Source organism: Macrotis lagotis, chromosome 4, assembly GCF_037893015.1.
Source record: "Macrotis lagotis isolate mMagLag1 chromosome 4, bilby.v1.9.chrom.fasta, whole genome shotgun sequence".
NCBI classification, from domain to species: Eukaryota; Metazoa; Chordata; class Mammalia; order Peramelemorphia; family Peramelidae; genus Macrotis; species Macrotis lagotis.
In genome coordinates, this window is record NC_133661.1 from 234,595,833 (window position 1) to 234,613,183 (window position 17,351).

Consider the following 17,351-nt stretch of genomic DNA (forward strand, 5'->3'; position numbering starts at 1 on the left):
AGTGAGAGAGAGAGAGACAGAGAGACAGAGACACAGAGACAGAGACAGAGAGACAGAAAGAGAAAGATTTTAGTTGCTCTGAGTTTGTGAACCCATTAGATTCTGCTTTGCATACTTCATCCTGCTCCTCTCTAAGTCAGAGCAGAAGATGAAAGAAGGGTAATGCCATGGAAATAGGATTCTGAGCACAGCAAACCAAGTCTTTCCTTGTCTTCTGGGAATTCTTATCAATCTGATACATTTGTTTATGGAGCTAAATCAAAGCCTTAAAAGCTTCCATATACTTTACTGGAGAGCAGAGTGCTCCTGAACTTTAAAATCAATTGCATCGATTCAATTATAGAACATAAGTGAAGACTAATGGTTTTTTATGTTCATTAACTTCTAATTTACATAAGATAGGAGATGTTAATATAGTTTCAGAGCCCTCTGTGGGGAACCATTTTAGTTGAGCAAGAGAAAATAGGGCTTCTGTTTTCATGTTCAATGGGTCGATATTACAAAAATTAAAATATATGATTTTCCTGAATATCATGAATCTTCTCACTTTCCTGTAGCTTAAGGGGTGGGGGGAAATCTATGTTTAATCAGAGTGACCATAAGAGGTAAAAGATTTGGAATTCATTTTGATTTTTTTTTCAGAATACTGAGAAGTCAAACAAGCCTGAACCAAACTCTACAATTTCTAAGGCAAATTGTGAAATTGTCCCAGTTTGTGCTTCATTGAGATGCAAATAGCAAATTTGAAGTGTTTTATGAACTATAACATTAGTGAATCAAATGGTTGTTTCATTGTCCTCGTTTGAGGGCAGCAATATTATAAATATAAAATGGAGTCAGGAATAATTCTGAATATAAATAATTGAAGACCAGAAAAATCATTGAAAGATAATGCAGAAGCACATGGTGCTAGATTCTCCTCTATAGTATTGTCTTGAGGACAAGGACAGTTTTGGTTTTGCTTTTGTGTGACAAGCTCTGGCATATAAGAGATATTTAACAAATGCTTATTGAAAGAATGAATGAATGAATTATTAAATGAATGAATGAATAAATGAATAAAATAATTGTACCTTTGCGACTGCATAAAACACCAAAAAGAATAAGTTATTTCTTAGAATCGTTCTTATAAGTGGCTCTTTTGTCTTAATTTCTTATAAAGGAGAGTTGCTATCCCTCATTGTACTTAGTAATCTTGAATTTTTTTATATTTATAGCACTTGGATTCTGTCTATACTGCTATTCTGGGGATGTCTTAAAAATGCCAAAATGAAAAAAAATCAAGATGAATGTAAAGGGAGTTGTCGGGGGAAAAAATTAACTATGGAGCCAGTCATCTATCTTTGCAGAAACTCTGGTAAGAGGGAAATATCATATTCCCTCAAGGAGTACCCCTTCAGACTTTTCCAGAATTGAAGGAACAGAGGTAGGTATCTAGATGCATAGGAAATTATGACTTGCTCCTCACTTCTACATTGTAAGATGCTCCATTGTTTGCCATTGAATATGGGAAGCAATAGAGTTGAGAGGGGTGAGTGAAAATTAGCTCTTTAATATCAATCAATCAGTGAACATTCATCAAGCACCTAAAATATTTAGATACTAGGGATGCAAAGCGAAAAACATGAAACTATCGAAATCTTGAAAAAAAAGCAAAGATATGGGCTGATACTCCAGAACAGTCTTTGATATTGGGTAGTACATATTATGGTACAGGAGGGTGATAAAGTGGATAGAGTACTATGTCTGGAATCAATAAGGTTCATCTTGCTGTGTTCAAGTCTACCTTTCAGACATATACTGACTACACACTACACGCAGACATTTTCTGTGTGACCATGGGAAAATCAATAAATCCTGTTTGCCTTAGTTTTCTTATCTGTAAAACAAGTTGGAAAAAAATAACAAACTTCTCCAGTATCTCTGCCAAGAAACCCCAAAATAGGTTCACCAAGAGTTGGACACAACTGAAATAACCTAACAACAACAAACATCACAACATCATAAAACATTGAAAATGGACTGGCTTATTTAATATGAGACTGCTCTTATTGTAAGAAATATCTAGGTTCACATCCTGTCTCTGCAACATATTACCCATGTGATCTTGGAGAAGATTTTTTATATTTCAGTATCCCAGGCAATCATCTAAATTTTTTCACATCATCCAAGTTTTTATTGTTTTTAGAAGGGTTTTATTTATTTTGAGTTTTACAATTTTTCCCCCTATTGCTTCTCTCACCCCACCCCCCACAGAAGTCAGTCTGTTAGTCTTTACATTGTTTCCATGGTATACATTGATCTAAGTTGAATGTGATGAGAGAGAAATCATATCCTTAAGGAAGAAAAATAAAGTATAGGAGATAGCAAAATTACATAAGATAACAGCTCCCCCCCCCCCCTAAATTGAAGGTAATAGTCTTTGGTCTTTGTCCAAACTCCACAATTCTTTATCTGGATACAGATGGTATTCTCCATCGCACATAGCTCAAAAATGTTCCTGATTGTTGCACTGATGGAATGAGCAAGTCCATCAAGGTTGATCATCACCTCCATGTTGCTGTTAAAATGTACAATGTTTTGGTTCTGCTCATCTTGCTCAGCATCATTTAATGCAAATCGTTCCAGGCTTCCCTGAAATCCCATCCTTCCTAGTTTCTAATAGAACAACACTGTTCCACAACATACATATATCACAGTTTGTCAAGCCATTCCCCAATTGAAGGACATTTACTTAATTTCCAATTCTTTGCCACCACAAATAGGGTTGCTATGAATATTTTTGTACAAGTGATGTTTTTACCTTTTTTTATCATCTCTTCAGGGCATAGACCCAGTAGTGGTATTACTGGATCAAAGGGTATGCACATGTTTTGCTGCCCTTTGTTAACCATTTTTGTATGTTTTATAGACCCCTTTGACAGGTTGGTGAAGCCATTTCAGAATAATATATACTTATACATTACATGAAGTGATAGTATATATTAATGAAGAGAGTTTCCATGCCAATAGTTACCCATGGTGGGAAATTTCTTATTGTGAGACAATAAGGAAAAAATAAAATTAAAAAGAGGACAGTAGAAAGAATGAAAGAAGACTAATCATTCTGATCAAAATGGTTCATGCCTTTCTGAAAGTATTTGTTACATGTCCTGTGTTGCAATTTCATGATTTCACATTGCATTACTCTTGTTGAAATAGAAAGAAAACTTTGTTATTTGTAGTTTGTTTGTGTGTGTCTGTGTGTCTGTGTGTGTGTGTGTGTGTGTGTGTGTGTGTGTGTGTGTGTGTGTGGTAGGGAAAGAGTTTTTAATATGGAGTCAGAAGCTCTAGACTCAAAACCCAGTTTCATTATTTGTGTGGCTTTGAGCAAGTCACTTTACCTTTTGAAACCTCATTTTCCTCATCTAGAAAATGAGAGGATGACACTAGATGAAATCCCTTTTAATTAAAAAAATTCCCCATAATATTTTTACCAATACCCTACCTTATCATCTATTGTCTCTATTTTGGCACAAGAAATGCTTGTTTTTATTTTAATATCTCTTTTCATTTGATTTTTGTTAATTATTTAAAATATAGTGAATTCTGTCTTGAAGATTATTTTAGTTCTTTCTTTTTCATTAGTAACCCCAAAAGTCTATTTAATCTTCCTTAGGGATAGCATTCTCACTTGTTAGATGCAGTTTATTATAAGAAAATTCAGTTTTTTGATTCACTTAATCTAAAGTACATCTGGAATTGAACTGCACAGAATTCACATTTGATCTTTTTGACTATGACTGAACATTTACAAAATGGTCACGTTTAGGGATCCTTTTCCAGAAGTGCTAAGAGAATCAGTATAAAGAGAATATAACATATCAAACAGATGCAGACATTGTCCACATGCTATATGCTTTGATTATAAGTAATAGTTTGAATTAGAGGTTCTGTCCCTGCCGTACTTGGATAATCATATTATTCTTTGATCCCAAATTTCAGTTAACTTGAGCCCTTTTCCTTTGAATCAGGTGCATTTGAGAAACTGCATTGTTTTAACTAGAGACAGTATGATAACTGATCCTGCAGGAGGAAGGAATGGGGTTCAAATTCAGCTTCTATCATTTTACTGTTGTATGATCATAGTTAGACTACTCTTTAAGACCAGATATTATTACCTAGATTGGGGAATATTGACAGAATTCTGATTATGGAATACAGGTCAACTCTCAAATTCAGCTTTGTTACACCTCATCCTCCACCTTCCTTCTCCAATTTATTGAGGGCATTTGTGAATTCTTTTATCATAATTTTAGTTCATCTCATCTTAATCTGTTTCATCTATTATTATTTTTTGGTCCAGTGTCAAGTATCTCAGTTCCATTAAATCATCTGACATCATATTAGTTTTTACAGAGAAAGATATTTACTTCAAAGTTTTAACAAGAAAAACCTTCTAAACTCCCCCCCCCGTACATCAAGGCATAATTCAACCCCTCTCCCCATTCCCTGTTATATTAAATCTCTCCTAGATAGGAGAGTGTTGATTAAGCTTGCAACTTAGTTCAGCTGATATAGTATTTGTACCACTAAATTCAAGGCAAAAACTGAAAGTTCTGGATTCTGAAGAGTCCAAGCTTTAGATTGTGCTTCTCAGGATCTCACTGTTGGTCTGCCTGCAAGACATGACCTACCTTCCTAGAATTCTGTGACATTGTGGTTTAAGCTGCCAGGTTGAAGATTCTAGTCCTTGCACCTTAAAAGGAAAAGAATAAAAGAAATTCCACGACCATTGCCCACTTCTTGTGGTCAAATGGCCATTGTGGGCATGGGGTGGAGCAGTCTTGAGGACTTCCCTTCCTTACTTACTCAGTGGTGTATGTGAAGAAATCTTATGCCTTCAGACTTAAATGCAGGACAAATAACAGGACAAATTCTGCCTCAATCCTATAGTTTTAAAGAATTAGTCCCAACGACAGTCAAGGGAATTTCCTGTTTTCATGCCCAAGGTAGGTTACTCATGTTCTAGTTCTCCTATCTCCTATCTCCTTAGAAATAGATGCTCCAGTTGATTATATTGAGGTAATAGTGCTTGGTTTTTGTGGAAATAACACTGAGATTATTCAGAAATATCAACCAGATGAAGCCCACCACTCCAAATGCAGAGGAATCCAAGCTGAATTCGAAAGCAGAAAAAAAGTTTTATTAGGAGGAAAATCACACTTTAATGCTGAAGCATACGCCAATAACAAGGTACAAAGGAACCTAGAGCCCAGGAAAGGCAGGGGAGATTTATGCTTGAAAACTACAAAAGAGAGTTTGAGGGCGGGTTTGGGCCAAAAAAAAAAAAAATGGAACAAGCAGACATAGAATCAGGACAGAGTTGACTGCAAGGCTGGTATGGGTCCATTTGGTTTGAGGGAGGGGTGGGTCACAGGGAGAGGCCGGTCAGGAAAGTCAGCCAGCAAACACCTGGGCATCTGGGAAGGAGTAAGAAAGACTTTGGCTCACTGAAGGTTCCTGACTGGCTTATTTTGTGTCCAGTGTATCTGTCTGGTAAGATAACTCATAGATTAATCTCAGGGCTACTTTCACAGTGTGAATTTTATTTTCATTCAAATGTTATTTGAACAAGTCAATATATCTGAAATGTTGATAAAATGAATTTGGACTAGATAATTTCTAAGATCATTTTTTCTGGGCTCTGAATTCATGATCCTGCCTTACTTTTGACTCTATGACATACAATTATATGATTCCTAAAAGACTTACTCGATATCAGATATTCATGTAAAAAGACCGAGAACTGAAAATATATTACATTCTAGACCAGTGATTCTCCCTCACTCCCTTAAACAGTCACTAATACAATCAATGCCAAAACCAAACAAACTACAAAACAACTATCCAATTCTCTGCAGTTTTTTTGTTTGTTGTTTTTTGGGGGTTTTGGTTTTTGCAAGTTAATGGGGTTAAGTGACTTAGCCCAAGGTCACAAAGTTAGGCAATTATTAAATGTCTGAGGTCAGATTTGAAGTCAGGTCCTCCTGACTCCAGGGCTGGTACTCAATTCACTGTGACACCTAGCTACCCCTTCTCTGCAGTTTTTTAACTGCTGTTTTGATTTGATGCAGTCATTTACAAAATAAATCTTTATTATTACCTTTTCTCAAGAAGAGGTAAGTACAACTTTTGAATGTTAATATAATTATGAATTTTAGTACATGTAATTTCCTTTATTAAGCCCATTTGATATTTCTTAATAGAAAGTAAGAATATGCTTTACTATCAGTCATTAAGGACTAATGTAGTTTGAACAACTTATCTGATATGAATCCTATTGTCTTTTAATATTGACTTTCTTTACATTATTAGGGCTATCATTTATGTTGTTCTCATGATTCTTCTTTCTTTGTTCTGGAAGAGTTAATATGAGTCTTTTTATGTTCCTCTTTATTCTTCATTTTTTATAGTGTAATAATATTCCATTACATTTAAATGCCATACTTTATTGAGCTATTTCCTAATCTATGGACACATAATTTGTTTCTAGCATTTTGCTGCTAGTAATCCTGCTGCTTCTTTTCACTGTGTTTTTTTTTTTTTTGAAGAACTAGATCTGTGATTTCATCAATACAAAACACATCTTATAGGGTTGTTTGTCTGTTAGAGAAGTTTGGCACTTTTTCTGCAACTCATTTTCAAAGAAGACCATGACATGGGGATAAGATACCATGGCAAGCAAGTGAATTGGATGTGAGTTGAGAGGGTCTGTGCTAAGTCACCAGCCTCACTTTCTCCTTCAGTGTCATCTGGGTCCAAAACCAGATATGACTACAGATGACTGGAGATGGTCCTGGATACAAGGCAATCAGAGTGAAGTGACTTGCCCAAGGTCACACAGCTAGCAAATATCAATTGAATTCAGTTTCTCCTGACTCCAGAGCTAGTGCTTTATCCACTTCTCCCAGTTCAAAGAGGTAGCATTGATATCATAGGTAGTCCTCTTAAGTCTATCAATTAATTCAGACTGATTTTCTATCCCATGGCTAAAATTTCTAACAATTTTGGACAAGTTTAAGCAAAATTAAACTCTTAACAGATATTTGTCTTTCAATGTCAAGTTATCACCTACTTTCTCTAAGACAAACACCAAAAGAAGTCCTGAAGACAACTTTCACAAGTTTCTTGGAAGAAGTTTGTTGATTTCTAGGTGGAGTTTAGGTATGAATTTAAATATGGTGCCATAATTTCCCTGAAAAATATTTTCTTGTTTTTTGCATCATCATATTTTCCTGTATTTAAAAAATATGCCATATAAAATTGGATTACCTGGAGTCTGTACTGGTTCCATCCCTACTTTTGAACAATTCATTTCTCTCTGAACCCCAATTTCCTTATAAAAAAGTGAGGGAGTGGAATAAGATAATTGAAAAAAGCCCTTCAAGCCCTGGAAGTCTTTGATTTCTTTGTATTATATTTACTCTCCAAGGAGTAGGACAATTAAAATTTTAAGCATTCTATGATGTATGATGCCACAGCTCTCAACTTGTAGAAAACCATATCATATATTATAGTATTAATGTGAAGAAAGCTGTATAATTTCATATTTTGAAAGATTTTCTTGATTTTTGGCGAACTTTCACAGAATTTCTTGGATAAATTATAGTCAAGTTGCTTAAAAGCATTTGAGCTTATTACTTACAGCTACCTATTTGCTTTTTTGAAAATTAACCTTTATGTCAAAGGAAAGAACAAAAAGAAAAATTTTAACTCATTTACCTTGGCTGCTTCTATGCACTTCAATTTATCTTACATATATCAGGACTGAACTGGAGAAGTCATTTTGACCAAACCCCCTATTCTTTCTGTAATTATAAAGGTCTATGCATGAATCACTTGGAAGGTAGAAGTGACCCACAGTGTTCAGGAATATAAACCAAATGAGTAACAGATCTTGTAGCATATTTTGGGAGAACTTAACAAAAGTCACTCCTGCAAAGTAGCAAGACTTGATCAATGTATTTTCAAATGGTTTTCATTACAGGATTTAGATAATTAGATAAGATTGTAATTTTATAACTAGAAAATTTTATAAAAAATTTATAGCTTACTACCCAGTTATAGTGAGGATAAAGTTACTATAGTTACAACTTGGGTAGAAAGCTAGATGGTGAAAGTACCAGAAGTAGAACCAAAGATCACTGTCTTCCATTCTGACCACTGGACCCAGATGGTTCTCAGAGAAGAAAGTAAGATTGATGACCTACCATAGCCCCGCTCATTAAAAATTCAATTCACATACTTGTCATGGCATCACTTCCCTGATGTCATGGTTTCTCTGAAAATGAAGTACAGACATTATTATTATTATTATTATGAGTATCATATATGAATAATGCTACTTCAAATAGATTATATGTATATAAGAAGTCTTTCTGATTTACTAGACTGTCTCTCAGAAATTAACATGTAGCTTTTTTCTTCAATATATCTGTTAAGAGAAACTGAACTGTAAGCTCCAATGAAATTTAGAGACAATGATTTTACCAACAAGATATCATTATCTCAGAGTTTCAGTCATAAGAAATTCTATATGTCAAGAGATTTGAATAGAAATGTATTTTCATTTTATTTTAATATGTCATATAGGGAACTAGGTGGCAAAGTGTATAAAGTTCTGGGCCCAAAGCCAGGAAGACACATCTGTCCTCAGATACTCGTTAACTGCGTGACCCTGGGCAAATCACTTAACCCTGTTTACCTCAGTTTCAGGATTTGTAAAATGAACTGGAGAAGGAAACGGCAAGGTACTCTAGTATCTTTTCCAAGAAAACCTCAAAATGGTGTCCCAAAGTTCAGACAGGACTGAAAATCTACTGAATAATGTGCCGTATCACTATTCAAACAAACATATGATGAAGCTAAGGAATCAATTAATTATTTCCTTAAATATTTGGTCATCATTAAGTCAATCAACAAGTATTCATTTAACATCCACTAGATGCTGTGTGCTGAGGATGCTAAAGAAGAAGGAGAAGGAGAAGAAAAAAGAGGAGGAGGAATGAGGTGGAGGAGGTGGAAGGGAAGTAGGGAGGGAGGGGAGGAGGAGGAGAAATGATGATGAAGTCTACAGAAATGCAAAAATCAATCACTACCCTACAGGAAGTCTAATATGGGAGACAACATGCAAAACATTATGAACGAGCAAGATATATATGGGTAAGTTTGAGATGATCAATGGAAGCAAGGCATTGTCATTAAGGGAGACTGGGAAAGACTTCTTGTAAAAGGAGGAATTTTATCTAATGCTTGAAGTGATTCAAAGAGGAGGGAAGACAGAGATGGGAAGAAGAGAGTTCTAGACAGGAGAAACAGCCAGTAAATGTAACTAGAGTGAGGAGATGGAATGAAAAACAGTGAGAAAACTGGTTTCATCACTGGATAACAAAACAAATGGAGGTTAGTAAGGTGTAAGTAGTCTGGGAAAAATCATTGGATAATAGATTCAGAAGTGGAAGGTACCTCAGATACCAGTTGTTCTAAATCTCAGTATTTTTATAGATTAAGAAATTGAGCTTAACCACTTGCCAGAGGCCATAAAAACAGGAAATATGAGAGGAGGGATTGAGCCCAGATTTTCTTGCTTCATAGCCACTTTTGCCATTTTATGTTTTTTCTCTAAAATACATTTTATATAATCAAAGTGTTCGTTATTCTTCAGGTTTGTAACTGTTCAATTCAATAAAATATATTACTTATTATTTATAATATTATTACTTCTGTATAAATCTGAGATCTGAGAATTGATATCAAGATGAAGAAACCTCCTTTTTCTTGACATTTAAAGTCTAGTAAAGGGGATGTCATTTAAATATCTAAAAAAACTTGTAATTTCATTAATTTGGGCACTTTCTGTAACAATTCCCTTACACATTCCTACTCCATTATGGTTCCTAGTCATCCATTCATGTCAACTTTTTTTTTTTGGTATGAACCTCTCCAGATGTAACTGGACTGATCCCCTGTGTACAAGTATACAGTCTATCACTCTTTTGGCTTACTCAGTCCTGTCAGAGCTTAACCTTTGAGAACTTGGGGTTTACCTCTATGACATAATGAATTATTGGTTCAGGATTTCAATAGAAGAAACTTTTTATAAGTAATGATACTCTAAAATTGAAAATTATAAGTATTCAATGACAAAAAATGCACATGTCTTTAAGAGAGCACAAGCTTTTCCTGAAAGAGGAATACAGTAAAGCTTTGTGAAGAAGGTGTTTGAGCTGGGGAGGATTTCTATAAGTAAAGGTGGTATGTGAAAAGATTGGAAGAAGATCATCTAGGTCAAAGGAATACTTGGAAATACAAAGTATATTTGATTGTTAGTTAATTCACATTTGTTTCAATATCTTATTGCCTAAATATGTTGCCTAACTATGCAAATAAGCTTTATGTGGGGGAAGGACAGAAGGACAGAAGAAAAGATTTATAAAACTGTAGCCTATTGCATATTTTTTAGATGTTTCCTTCAAATTCCAATGCTATATGAATAGTTGGGCAAAGACACGTAGCTATGATATAGTGATAAACATATATCATATCATATTATATTACATCATATCATATCAACTAATTTCACACCAAATCACATCCTATATTTCATTATCTTATATTATTTGATATTTTATATTAATTTCTTTCTATTGTATTGAACACTATATATAGTTACTAGAAATACATATCACAATACTTTTTCAGATAGAAGATCTGATACATCATATTTTTATATATTTATGTATATAATCACACTAGAATACAATGCAGACACACATACATACAAAGCTAAACTGAACAATTTGGAGAAAAGCAATCTTCCCTTTCTTTTATTAAGCAAGGCAATACCAACAATCATAAGAAATAATTTGAAACATGAAATTAAATAAACACTTTCCATTTTACTGCATCATAAATTTTTCCTCAGTAAATACTTTTCTACTTTTCTTTTATCAATAATAATTCTTCATTCATCAAGCATTTATTTATTTAACTCAATATAATTCATTATTTATTTTGTTTATATAAAATATAGTTAAGTACTAATAATTATAATAACTGTTATCAGTAATAAATTCATTAATGGGTACTAATATGACAAAATCCTGCTTTATTTATTCAACAAAGTAGTTATCAGTCTTAGGGTTGGGAACCCTTTCGCAACTATTTTCCTATATACTGCAAACATGAAATAATGTTCAGAGTTTGTGCTGCTTATATATTTTAATAGCATAAACTATGCATAAAATATGAAACTACTGTCTAGGTTTTCTTAGTCTGGCCTCCAACCTGAACTGTTCACTGGAGACATGCTTCTCTGCCAGTCACTATTTTTGCACCATCCCTGTGATAAAGGTCTCCTTTAAATAGGAATGACTCCTGTATTCAAGCTAGTCCCTGTTTCATTCTTTTTTTCTTTTTTTCCTTAATATCCCGGGATGTAATTATCTCATGATAACCACCTTTGTGTCTAATGACTTAATTAGGTAATCACATAACTGCTCTAAGTGATGTTTTGTGTGATGAAAATGTGTAATATATAGTAAATCATCAAAGATCTTCATTCTTGGACAGGAAAGCATAAATACTCTGTCTCCGGGGGCTAATTTATCAGTACATAAGACCAACCTCTCACTTAGAAACAAAAAGCAAAACAAAACAAAACAAAACAAAACCAAAAGAAACCCTTCCATATTAAGGAGATAAAGGAATGATAGAAAGATATTTTCCCTTGACATTTTAAAATCTATTCCACACAACATACAGTGAGTTAAACGTATAATTGACGATTTCTTTTCAAATTAGTCTCATTAGCAAAAATAGCTGGCAATGTGTCTTTTCTTTTTTGAGCAATAGGTAAAACCTGATGTTTTGGAAAACATTTAAATTTTATTCTCATTATTTGAGGCAATCTCATACAAAAGACTAGATTTTGATTTGGTTTTTGCTACTATTTTGTCAGTTATTAGGATATTTGAAGTGATACTCTCTTCAAGTATAATCTAACATTAAAACATGAGTGTTTTCACTACCCAGTACTGTCTTTATGTCTTTCTTGTTTTCCTTTTTAGAAATGTTTTTGTTATAATCCAGTAAAAATGATCCCTTAAATGTTTACCTTATTCTGGTGTGTTGGGGAAAAATTAAAAAAAAATAATCCTACCACCCAAATGAACAGTAATCCTTTAATTTGGACTTTTGGCTCTAATCAGGGTCAGATCTCCATTACTTGGTTTTCAAATATCCTCAATAAATGACCATTATTGTAAATCTCATTGCCATAAATGCCAGACCTAATATTAAGTTGCTCAATTGGAGCAATTCACATTGCTAGATTGATTAGTTCTAAGACATATGTTCTCTTTTATATGCAACTGTTCCTTGAACTGCCCCACCCCTTTCCCACCTTGAACTTTTTTGCTTCCTTGTTTTAGCTCATAAAAATGTCAGGCATATTCTTTTCTGCCAGTTCAGATCCCTAAAGTTGAAATGGGCATCACCTCATTTCTATAAAACCTTTCTGACCATCATAAAATCAGAGAGATCATCTACTTCAAAGTCTACCTGTATCATCACTTTTATTTAATACATTCCTAACAAATAGTCATCTATCCTCACTTGAATACCTGAATACTCACTACCCAGCACATAAACTTTGGGATAGCTATAATTTTTAACCTCTTTAAGAAGTCAAAATTTTCTTTTCCTCTAAGTTTCATCCATTGATCCTAGTACCACATTCAGGAACCAATTTTATCCCTCTAATATTTCTTCCATATTACAGCTCATTAAATTTGTGAAAGCAAGGCTTAGGTGCTTTTCCCTGCACCCCCCCCATATATATTCATTTCTCTCAGGTAAAGCATACCTATTTCCTTCAACTGAACTCATATTGCATGATTTCAGGTCCCTACCTCTTTCTTGGGTCCTATTTTCTGAACATATTCCAATTAAGTCAATGGCTGTCATAAAATATGGTACCCCAGAAGTTAATAAAAAATAGGCATAATATGTACACTGAGACTATCTAATCACATATTAACTACTCTTGGCAGTGTTGACACCTATTAAGCTTACAAAATTCTGAAAAAGATGGTTATTTTTTCCCATGTGGGAATTGCTACCTAGATATTTTGCCACCATCCTTTCTTGTACTGTTGATATTTTTTAAACTAAAGTCAAGAATTTTCTATTTTCTCCTTTTAAATTTCTTTTTATTCATTTTGACCTATTCTTCTAAATAGTTAAGATCTTTATAGATCCCACTTCTAACCTGACATATTAGTCAAAACAAGACTAAAAATAATTCTTATAATGAAAAAAATTAAATTGATTTCTATGTGAATCTGTTTTTTTTTAAGGTTCATAAAATATTAGTTCTGGAGACCATATAATCTGATCTTAGAGATTTTGTAATCTAAGCCTCTCATTTGTAGCAACATGGCCCATTAGTTACAGGGACAGAACTAAGAAAAAGTCACTTATTATACAATTTTATGGAAATATTTATTAATTCATAAATTGCAAAAAATAAAAAATTAATAAAAGAATCAGGTATCCCTCACTTTGTTCTGTCTTTGACATTTACTTGCTATATAATTATAAACTTAAGCTTCTTGAGTGTTTTCCTCTGAAAAATGGACATAATAATTTCCTAGCTCCTACCTTACAAAGTTCAAATGACTTTGGTTGAAGTCAAAGTTCAACAAAAGATTGAAGCAGAAAGACGTATATTTAACGCTCTGAGTCAGTGGTTATATGACATCAAGGAAATTAATCGTCAAAAAGCACTTGCTATCACCTCACACCAGTACGATTCTTATTCAAATCTAGTTTTCTTAAGTTACTTTTTATTTGATCATAACCAGCACAAAGGTTTTTGACCATAATCACCACATAATCATTAAATGTATATATAATATATATATATATATATAATTGTTGCTAGAGTAGTTTATACATGTCATAGAATAAAAAATTTTAATTATATATGATCAAAGTGCTAGAGGTATCAAATTTACACAATTTTAGCATTCAAGAGGAAATTTTTGCTTCCAAAGTCATATGAAGTCAGTTGACCAGGGGAGAGAGGTATATTTTTCTTGGTAGTGTCCTGATCTTTTATTAGTTTCTAAGGTGATCTCACATATATCTAAAAACTGATAGACAGCTCATAAATTAAGTGCTGGGCTAATATTCTGATTACTTATGCTAATTGCTGTTGAAGGAAACACACATTCTCTGCCACATGTCCTCTTCCCACATTAGAGAGTAGGGTATGACTTTCAAATAAGATTCTCTTTATTCTTGTCTTTCTACTTGCTCTAAAATACAAGATTAGGAGAGAGGTTTTCTCTCAGCATTCATGGGCATCCAGGGCTTGCTTATCAGAGCCACTTAATAAATTATTGTGGAATGAATGGCAGGGGATCTTGGCAACAAAACAGCAATATACCTAAGAGATCCTCTAACAATATTTCCACATAAGGAAAAAAAAAGGTTTTATCATTAATCAGTCAGTTGATTATATTCACTGAGCATGTGATCTCAAGTGGAATGGTTAAACTTCAATTTTTTTGTTAAAGAAACTTAAACCAGGGCAGCTAGGTGGTGCAGTGGATAGAGCACTGGCCTTGGAGTCAGAAGTACCTGAGTTCAAATCCAGCTTCAGACACTTAATAATTACCTAGCTTTGTGGCCTTGGGCAAGCCACTTAATCCCATTTGCCTTATAAAAACCTTTTAAAAAAAGAAAAAAATAAAGAAACTTAAACTACAAACATCACAACTTTGTGATTTTTGGAAGGAAAGCTCTTTTTGAAGATTAAATCTCTAAATATGTATGAAGTGATAGTTATAGCAGCAGTCATAATAGCAGGGTATCATTGTGCCATCTTTTTTTTCAGAGATGTTAATGTGTGAACGTACAACCTTCCTTTTTTCCTCAAAAGGCTTATTGCTAAGTTAGAGTCAGTGTTTCGCAAGTTTCTTAGACAAATTTTGAGTTGGACCTATAGATTTGACTTTGAAGGAACATGGATTGGCTTGGGCTAAAGAGTTGCTTTATGCGAATGTGGCAAAATGAAAGTGAGAATTCTATAAAAAGGAAACAACAGATATTTTACAAGAGAAGACTTCTTTTGGAAGAGTTCAAGTAATGAAATAGAGAGTGATGAGGCTTATAATATTATGAAAAGGGAGGAACTTGAGAGTAAAATGTAGAGTTAAAATTTGAGTAAGAAGAAGAAATTGACTAAGGAAGAATTTGAAAAAATCATTTCTTCTTTAGAGACAGTTTTGAAAGTAGAAAGGTCACTGCACTTTGAGTCAGAATACCTGGATTCATGAACCTTACTTAGGTTGAATATTTTCTAGTTGTGATACCCTGGGAAAATCACTTAATCTCTCTGAGACTCATTTTCCTTATTTGTAAAATGGACCTCTTCCTGCTTATATCACTTGTCTAGCAATATTTTTTTTAAGGAAAACATTTTGTTAGACTTAAAGGTCTATTTAAATAAATTCTGTTATTGTTATTATGTTGATCTACAAGGGATCAAAGAATCAACATTTATTATTTAGAATTTAAAATCCTATAAGCATCAAATTCACAGAGATACAAATACAAGTTTTATCAAACAGTCATTATATGTAAAGTCATATAAGAGAATATACTGGATAAAGGCATATTATCTCCATTTGTGTCCTGATCATTTGTTAGCTCACATATATGTTTAGCAGATAGACAGTCCTTAAGTTGAACGCTGAGCTAGCATTCTGATTGCTAATGGAAAGACCTTGCATGGATAGCTAATGGATAAAATTAACGGTTAACAGAACCAACAGAAGCTTTTAAGGAGGTGATTAAATTACACTGCATCAAATAAAGTCATGCTTTGACCTTTATTCCTCTTAAGACATAAGGCACAAAGTCCAAGAAAGGAAAAGTTTGACAAGTGGAATGGTCCACTTATCCTAAAAAAAGGCACCATGGTAAAAGGCAGTATAGACAGATCAAGGCAGAGAATGCATATGTGGCAATTGGTTGCAGAAAACACCATTGGAAAATCCATAAGGTTAAAAGCAATTTTATTCATCAAAATTTCTTTATCTCTTTAACACTGAATGTTGGTTGGTTCCCTTGTATAGTGTTGCTATGGGTGAACCTAGTACTCAGTTCAGAGACCTAATAACAACTGAGATCATGAAATTCTGCAATATTTGTTTGATTTATTTCTTCCATTGATTTTATATTTTTTATTCATCAAGGACAAATAATCCTGTCAAGAATTTTTTGGCCTAATTTCAGCCTCTTATATTTCAATTTAATTTTCCACCCTCATACTATTCTCTAGAGATTAAGAACAGCTGGCTCTATTTTGAAAAACTAAGATTATAATAACTCAGTATAATTAAGGCCTATATTAACTTGTTCCTTAGATTTTTCTTTAACAAGTTTAATAATCATAGTACTTTTAACCTTTATTTATTGGTCTTATTCTTTAATCTGTTAATTATTTTTGAAAGACAAATTGGTATAGTAGAAAATTCACTGAAAAAAAAGAAAATACACTGAACTTTGAGTTAGACATTTAGGTGTGAGTTTTTCCACTTACTATCTATCTCTAGAAACTTGGAGCATTTACATATAGCTCCTTCCAGCACCTTTCCAATGAGTTTAAGTTTACTCATCTATAAAATGTCACTAATACTTACACATTTCACTTCATAGATTTTCTAAACTACTAAATACTACCTACATATATGTTTCACATCACCTTTCTTCAAAACTATATTTTAACAAATAATTTGCATCTTTTGAGATATAAGACCTTCAACCTTTAGTAAGACTCTAAATAGTGTTAATTGTAGAGAATACTAATGAAAATGATGATAATGATGATGATGATGGTGATAATGATTATCATAACCCTCTCAAAGCTCAAACAAGTTACTCTCTATGTATTGTAGGGGGAAAGTGAGCAATAATAAAATTGAGAATAGCAGTCAACATGATATATATTTTTCATACCCTTAGTTTGTTACTGTAGTTTTGACTGCATGGAAGGAATGCTATATAGGATTCTTCACATGCACAAAGGAAAAAAAAGAGATCAAAGAGTTTGGATTAAACTACAAATTTTATATTTAAGGTATGAAAGTGATAACTGCAAATAGATTAAACTCTTTCAGACGCATCAAGCCCATAGGTATCAAGGAGAAAGTTATGAGCAGGCTAAGAAACTTATTGGTATCCTGAAATCAAAGCTTACTGGAAATGACCTGTTTAGATAAATTAATAATGATGTAATA

The 17,351-nt window shown here is 33.3% G+C and overlaps 1 long non-coding RNA gene across 1 annotated transcript in view; it reads left to right on the forward strand.

Annotated features, from left to right (window-relative positions):
* Nucleotides 1–17,351, forward strand: part of LOC141520336 (uncharacterized) — a 230,386-nt gene that overhangs the window by 109,635 nt on the left and 103,400 nt on the right. The window lies entirely within an intron of this gene.